The following is an 8,579-nucleotide window of genomic DNA, read 5'->3' on the forward strand; positions in this document are numbered from 1 at the left end:
CCTGGCGGCCCAGCACTGTGCTGGCCCGCGCCAGTGAGCTGCTTGCTCTCGCCAGAGCAGGCAGACAGGTGACGCGGCGAGCGCGAGCTCGCCACCGCGCCAGCTGCTTGCCGACCTCGCCGCGGACGAGCTGGACGACCTTCCTCGACGCGCCCCGAGCCCCTGGACATCGTCACTCTCCCCCATCGCCTCTCCCTCGCCCTTTCCCCACCATGGCCGACGCCGCCGCAGACACCTCACCGGAGTAACCGTGGCCACCGTCGACCTCGCGCCATTCCACTGTGTCCTACAGCTCTGCCGTCGCCCACTCCTTCGAGCAAGCCGAGCCCCGAGCGCTCATTTGCCCCGAAGCTCCGCCACCGACCTCGCCTTCGCCGCTCCCCGTCGGAGATCCCCTCCGCCGTCGCCACTGCTACAGCTCGTCTCCGACCCCGCCGCCTGCTCCGTCGCAACCGCCGTGAGCATGGCCACCTTCCCATCCTCCCCTCTCTCTCTCTCGAGCTCTGTAGCCACCGCACGAAGCTCACCCGAACGCGCCGCCGTACGAGCTCGTCGCCGACGAGGCTCCGGCCATCCAACGGCCACACCACCGTAGCCATTAGCTTCACCGCAACGCCAGGAACCCGTAGCGCCATCGCATGTCCCTCGCCGTGCTCTCTAGCTACGGTTTCAACCACGCCCGTACTCCGGCAGCCGCACGGCTCGTCGCCGGCGTCGATTCCGGCGACCCCGAGCTCCACTACCACCACCAGTCGACGCGGTTCGCCCCCAGCTACACGTAGGTGCTCTCCGCCGTCCTTTTGGTCGCCGGAGGAGCAAACCCGCACACCACCGCCGCGTCTGGACGTCGCCGGCGGCTAAACGCCGGCGAGTCAGCGTGGTTTGACCACGGTTTGACCCCCCAGGGTCACTGACAAGTGGGGCCCGTCTGCTAATTAAATCTGGGTTAAAGTTAAAACTAATCCTAATTAACTAATTACCTAACCGTGACACTGACACAGGGGACCCACCCGTCAGGTTTGACCTGGACGACCCCGCTGACCCGCTGACGTCACACTAACGTCAGGCTGACGCAATAAAACATTTACTGGAATTATTCTTATATTGGAAATTCCAGAAATTATCACAAACTTCAAAAAATCATAGAAAATAATCTATAGCTCAGAATGAAAAGATTTATATATGAAAAATGATCAGAAAAATCCATTCTATCCATCTGTACTGGTTTCATGCATGATTAAGCAAGTTAACCTACTGTTTTATACAGAACAAGATAAGGCATTATTATGGGCCATTTATGAACTTGGAATTTGAATCTTTGATTCAAATTAGTCCAAACCTTTCTGGCCTTAGTTGCATTAGCCCAATACATCCATTTTGCCATGTCTCATGCATGCATCATATTGTTGCACTTGCTTGGTGTTGATTGTGCTTCGGTATGCTCATCGTGGTAGGTCCTGCCTCCGAGGATATTCACGGGTATCCAACTGAAGGGCAGTATCCCACCACCACTCTGTCAGGCAAGCAACCCATTGATCATTTCGATACAAACCCATCTTCTCGCTTCTGCTCTCGTTTACTGCATTAAGACAACGCGATTCAAACTGCTGTGTGTGTTGCGGTAGTTGAACCCACTTTCCTTTGCATGACCTGTCATTGCCACAGTAACTAGATGAAACCCACTAGCATGTGTAGGAGTTGATTGAGCCATGTTGTGTTCCTACAATGCTATGCTTGCTACGCTTAGAGTTGTGTCAGGTCTGGCTCATCAGGGTGATGAACTAGAGTGAAAGTGCGTGTGTCGGTAATGAGAGTGAAGTGTGGAATACGATTTGGTAAAGGTATCGATGGGAGGCCATGTAAGAGTACATGGTGGGTTGTTTCATTGAGACCGTCCCTAAGAACTGAGATCTGTATGCGTGATTTAAGATTCAGCTACTACCACACATTGGGCCCGAAACCAATGGACCCCCTCGGCTTCTTGTTCACCCTTGTCCTCTGTCCAGGAGTTGCACGTAGTTTCTGGTGTTTGTAGTAAGCTAGAGGCCGTGGACAGCGCTGACCAAGGGGTGGGCTGTGATGCGGTAGGCTCGTGGCACGGTGTACCGAGTCGCCCGTTTGGTGTCCGGGAACCCTGCACACATCGTTCTGGGCCGTATGTGGAAACCTCGGCCGGACTCCCTGCGGATGGAACCTGAATAGGCGATAAACCTGGACTAGAGACTCGAGTGTTTAGGTAGGCTGTGGCCGACACCCACGTTGGGCTTCCGCTTGAAGGTTGCCGAGTACACGTCGTGTAGCGACGATAAGTGGTGAGAGCGTGTGTGACGAAGTACACCCCTGCAGGGTATGAAACTATTCGAATAGCCGCGTCCGCGGTAAAGGACTACTTGGTCGCTTTTGCAGTTCATAGACAAGTAAATGGATACTACTAAAAGCCTCAAGATAAGTGTGAGTACCGCGGATGGCCCTCTCGTTGGATGACGAGGGAGGATCCACGGTGGAGTATTGAGTTGGTGATTAGTGGACTCGTGTGCGAAAACTATTTCACGAGTGGTGTATCGTAGGATAGCTTAGCCAAGAGTCAAAGCTGGCTTGCTGCAATAACCCCACTACCTTCTTGAGAATGAACATGTATAGTAGGATCTGTTGTAAGACTTGCTGAGTACCTTTGTACTCATGTTGCTTTAATTCCTGTTTTCAGACGACAACACCGCCCCTTCTGACGGGTTCTACGTAGAACTCGACGACGACGAGTGACTTGCCACCCAGGTGGTGATCTAGGCTTGTGAAGGGCCTATGTAGATAGACAGGCTTCGTCAAGCCTTCTTTCTTCTAGTGTCTGTACCCAGACAGTTTGCTTCCGCATGTGCTTGTATGATTGTATGACTTGAGTGTTGGGTCATGCGACCCCTATCTGTATGAACAAGTTATGTAAGGCTCTCCGGAGCCCCTTAAATAAAGTACTTGAGTTGTAGAGTTTTGTTGTGATGCCATGTTGTATTCGCGCATATCGAGCATATTGTGTGTATGTTTGAAATGCTTGGTATGTGTGGGATCCGACAATCTAGTTGTCTATCTTTAGCAGCCTCTCTTATGGGGAAATGTAGTCTGGTGCCTCCTTGAGCCATAGTAGTCCGCTACAGCCCGGTTCACCGGAGTCCTGCTAGCCCAGCACTACTGCTCTGGACACTTGACTGGCCGGCATGTGAGTCATATCGTTCCTGTGTCTGTCCCTTCAGGGAAATGTCACACGGTGACTTCCGGAGTCCTGCCTAGCCTGCTACAGCCCGGGTTCCCGGAGTCCTGTTAGCCCAGTGCTTCAGCCCGGATTCACACGCTGCTGACCGACATGTTCGATGTTGATTCATGTATGCCTGTCCCCATACGTTAGTGCCGCTTTGGGTTCACGACTAGCCATGTCGGCCCGGGTTCTCTGTCATATGGATGCTAGCGACATTGTCATATACGTGAGCCAAAAGGCGCAAACGGTCCCGGGCCATGGTAAGGCGACACCCGTGGGAGTACCGTGCGTGAGGCCGCAATGTGATATGAGGTGTTACAGGCTAGATCGGTGTGACTTGGAATCGGGGTCCTGACAGTAGTATGCGAAATCCATTGCTTGTCATCAGTTTAAATTGGTGAAGGGTACACATAACATAAATCTTATTCTTATTTCCTCGAGGTGATTAATTCCTTCTCCCAAAGTTTGTTCATGACGAGTAAATTCTTGATTCCAAGTGATTCATCTTTCTCTTCCGGAGTTCAATGTTTTCTTGGTCATATCGTCGCGAAGCTCCATCTAAATAATTACAACACTTTGTCTTGTTCTTTTCAACCTTCATTTTCTATCATCCTTTTGTTTACCGGAGTTCCTCATGGAGGCTCTACATGGTGGTTCGTCAAGGATTCATTTCATTCTTCAATTGTTCTTCAAGATTTCTCTCAAATTTATGATCCGCCAAGCTATACTCTAAAATAAACATGGTGTTCAACACATGTATTGTTTTGAGGAGTTCAAGCATTCTTCATCTTGCATTCCAAAGTACAATTCGTTCTACCTTATCATTTGAGGTGGTGTTATGTCATTCTTGACAATTTTAGTTCGTGTTTCATGACACATGTTGTCAAGAATGAGATATTTTAAATCCACCAATCTTTTTGTTGGAGTTATCTTGTGTCATGTTTCACCTAAAGCATTCCCTAAGGAATGTTGCTATTATGGTGCTTATCAATGATCCAAGTTTTCTCCTATCCTCTCGGCAGAAGAAGTTTTCATCTCTTCGTTGATCTCAAGCAACCAATTATTTTCGTTAGTGGCAAAATTTCATCTCATAATTTTGAGAAGTTTTCCATAAGCCCAATGCAGGCTTATTCGTTTCGTTATTGGTTTTCCAACAACTCCGTTATAACCTTCTTGGAAGGGTGCTTTCCAAGCACATTTGTGGAAGAAGTTGGCATTTTCTTCTCCGTTCTTTTATTCCAATGATCTATCTTCTATTCTTTCTTCTGGAGGCTTGGTGATGTTCTTCACTCATCATCTCGAACTGTGAGGATTGTGTTCCTTTGTGCTTATACATTAAACCGGAGTGTCGTGTCCTCTTTTTCAAGTTCTTCCCATTTTGTCAAGTTTTGCTTCTCTTTTCTACCGGAGTGCTGCCTGCATTCTTTCATTCTCATTCCTTGCTTATTCCGTTTCAACCGGAGTGGTTACATGTCCTTCCTTGTCACTGGAGCTCTTCATTCATGTCTTGCAGCCCATGTCTTTTTGCAATGTTCCTTGTTCCTCTTCTCTAACGGAGTGTTTTCAACTTCGTTGACCTCCGTTGTATTCTTTTCTCGAAATTATTTAACCTCCAAGGTTCACATGGTGTTCCTTGTTTCTATTTTCTACCGCAGTGCTCTCAATTGTGTTCAACTCCGTTGTATTCCTCCTTTCAACTTTTCAACCTCTCAAGGTTCTTTGGTATCACTCGTTTCTACAAGAAGCAACTTCGTTTTACCTCTTCCTCTTCCGCTTCTCTCCGGTGCCATCCTTAGATCTCGAGACGAGATCTCTTATTAGTGGAGGAGAGTTGTGACGCCCCAAGACCAGCGCTCCAGATGCCTTCCATGGATTCCGAGATTTGTCGTGTGATTTGTTTTGCTTGTTGCTCTCATAATTGCATCATGTGCATTGCATCATGTCATCTTGCACCCCTTTTTAAAACCCAGCTAAATAAATTGCATAGATCTTTCGATCTATTTAAATCGAAGGAATTCACATGGTGATTTCTCGTTCTAACATATCATCCCAATATATTAGGGGGCTATAATAAATATTCCATTAATTTGGAATTGACCATCACACACTTGCAAAAATAAATCCCAATGCCTTTGTTATCACAATTCTTGGTCTCTAACTTTGCCATATATCCTTTCATCATTTTTCCAAACACCACCTAAATTCTCAACATTTTTTGGACCTTTCAAACGCCCACTTCTTATTCAAACTCATTTGAATTAAATTCAAATGAGTTCGAATCCAATCTTCGCCCATGCTCACTTTCTAGTGTTCTTGGTTCAAGCTCATTTTTATGAGCCCAAGAAAATTGTCCTCATGCTCAAATTACTTTCCCTAACCCCTCTTCATTTTTCCTTCTCTCTAATGCTTTTCTGTTAAAGAAAATTAAAGAGAGAGGAGAGAGCCCAGCCCAGCTGCATCTCCCAACAGTGCAGCTGGCCACCTAGACCTCCACCCAGACCGGCCCAACCTCCCCTAGGCCCAGCAGCTCCCTATCTAACCCTGCAACCCCCTCGATCGATCTCTCCCTCGAGCGCCGCCAAAGAGAGAGAGAGAGAACAGCAGCGCCTCGCCGGATCCCCATCTCCCTCCGTCGGGCGACGCGCCTCCTACCTCTCCGCGACCCCCGCTGCACCTCCTTCTCCAGCTCGTCGTCGACCTCGCTTCACCTCTGCCCAGACCAGCGCCACCCCTACCCCGCTCTGCACCTCCTCCTCCGCACCACAGCCTCGTCAGCTCCGGATCCGTCTCCCACGACTGCGCCGCCGGCCTCCCAACACCGCCGCGAGCGCGCGACCCCACGTCCCCGCCGGCTCCCGTCACCCCTGCCTCGACGCCTGCGTCGCCTCCCCGTGCTCCAGTCGCACTGATGTCCGGAGTTCCAAGTCCACCACCTCCGTTGTTCGTCCCAAGCTCCGGCGAGATCACGACCGGACTGACTCCGGTGGCCCGTCCCCGTCGGCGTTGACCTCCACCGTAGGCCACCCGCCAAGCCGCAGGAGCACTGCCGCTGCTGCCTTGCTTCTGCATCATTCGCCATGTCCCGCTGGAGGCCACGCGCGATCCCGCGTTGACCCCATCGGCGTGGATCCCATTCGCCAGCAGCCGCACACCACTCATCGCTCTAGTCCCAGTGGCCTCGTTCGCCTCCTCGCTGCTGCCTTCGAGCGCCATCGATGCATCTTCGTGTGGAACCTGCCAAGTACCCCTGGTTGCCCCAAGCAACACACCGCAAGCGCCAAGTACCACGACGGCCCTCGAAGAGTTTGGATTGGATAAGTCCGGCGATGCTCTTGTACAACTACGTTGCCGAGACCGAGACCGGCAAGTCCACATAGACGCCCGAACGACTACCCCTCTGAAACCTTCAAGACCGTCACGTGAACGACTACCATCGACCCTCAACACCACAAGTACACCTTCGGATACGCCAAGGTCGACTACGTGCGGCGGTGCGACAAGTACCTCTACCGACTACGACCGGCGATGCGACAAGTACCTCTTTTGACGACCCCAAACGTCTACGAAATGTGTACCACTATGCCGGAGACCTCGGTGTCGGTGTCAAAACCGGAGGATCTCGGGTAGGGGGTCCCGAACTGTGCGTCTAAGGTCGACGGTAACAAGAGACAGGGGACACAATGTTTACCCAGGTTCGGGCCCTCTCTATGGAGGTAATACCCTACTTCCTGCTTGATTGATCTTGATGAATATGAGTATTACAAGAGTTGACCCACCACGAGATTGTAATGGCTAAACCCTCGAAGTCTAGCCTGTATGACTATGGTAATGAATATCCCCCCTCCGGACTATGTCCTCCGGTTTATATAGACACTGGGAGGATCTAGGGTTATACAAGGTCGGTTACAAAGAAAGGAATCTACATATTAGGTCGCCAAGCTTGCCTTCCACGCTAAGGAGAGACCCATTCGGACACGGGTGTAGTCTTCGGTTTTCGTATCTTCACAGCCCATCAGTCCGGCCTATGGCTAACAGGCCGGACGCCCGAGGACCCCTTAGTCCAGGACTCCCTTAGTAGCCCTTGAACCTGGCTCCAATGACAAGGTATCCGGCGCGTAGATCTGTCTTCGGCATTGCAAGGCGGGTTCCTCCTTCCGAACTCCAAGATAGTCTTCGGACGTATTGAACGTGTCCGGACCTGTAACCACACACAACCGCAGAGAGGATATCGTATTCCACGAGTCGAATCTGCTGACAACTTTTTGTAACATGACATCACGCCTGCGCGGTCATAATTTCGAACCGTTTTTCGTCTGCCGCTCCACGTTTCGAGACGCGGTTTCCATTGGCACGTCTTGTCAAAGCAGAGATCGTGTCCCCTTATTGCGAGATTCTCATCAATACGGGCGTGGGTAACCCAACCGTGCCATTTACACAGTCCTTGGGAATAGGCGAGTTTTGAGGCGAGTGGGGAGGCGTTCAATATTCACTGCCTTTATAAGGAGATAAGAATCCCCTTTCTTCACCCACGCCTTCTCTACCTCTCTATCCTTCCATTCTCGAGCTCCAGCGCCCAAGTTCCCATATTCCCATCTCTAGGAAGCACTCAATCATGTCCGGATCCGGAGGCCATGGCAAGTGGATGGTCTCCTCCGTCAAGGAGAAGGACATCACCCAGCTCCGGGCGGCGGGGTATCTGGCGAAAGGAATCGCCCACCGTCTGCCCGCCAAGGGGCAAGTTATCCCCACCCCGAAGCCTACTGAGAGGGTAGTTTTCCTCCCTCACTTCGTCCACGGATTGGGGTTTCCACTTCACCCTTTCGTCCGCGGACTGATGTACTATTACGGGCTAGATTTCCATGATCTAGCGCCGAACTCCTTCCTCAACATCTTGGCATTCATTGTCGTGTGCGAGGCCTTCCTTCGCATCCATCCCCACTTCGGCCTATGGCTCAAGGTCTTCAATGTGAAGCCGAAGGTGGTGGACGGCCAGCACGCGGAGTGCGGAGGCGCCATGGTAAGCAAGATGCCCAACGTCACCTGTCCCACAAGCACTTTTGTGGAGACTGTCAAGGAGTGGCAGAAGCAGTGGTTCTACATCACAGAGCCGCGCGGCACCACTTGGGCGGCGGCTCCTGAGTTCAAGGCCGGAGCTCCAATGCGGCTCACCTCCTGGAAGGAGAAAGGCCCCAACTGGTCAGCGTCAGACGAGCTGATAGCGCTGCAAACGCGGATTCAGAGCATGGTGGAGAAAGACGTCAAGCTCGTCGACTTGATCCAGGTGATGCTGGTTCGCCAGATTCTCCCCTGCCAACGCCGAAACTTCCCTTTATGG

The sequence above is a fragment of the Aegilops tauschii genome, chromosome 4 (genome assembly GCF_002575655.3).
Source record: "Aegilops tauschii subsp. strangulata cultivar AL8/78 chromosome 4, Aet v6.0, whole genome shotgun sequence".
Classification (NCBI taxonomy): domain Eukaryota; kingdom Viridiplantae; phylum Streptophyta; class Magnoliopsida; order Poales; family Poaceae; genus Aegilops; species Aegilops tauschii.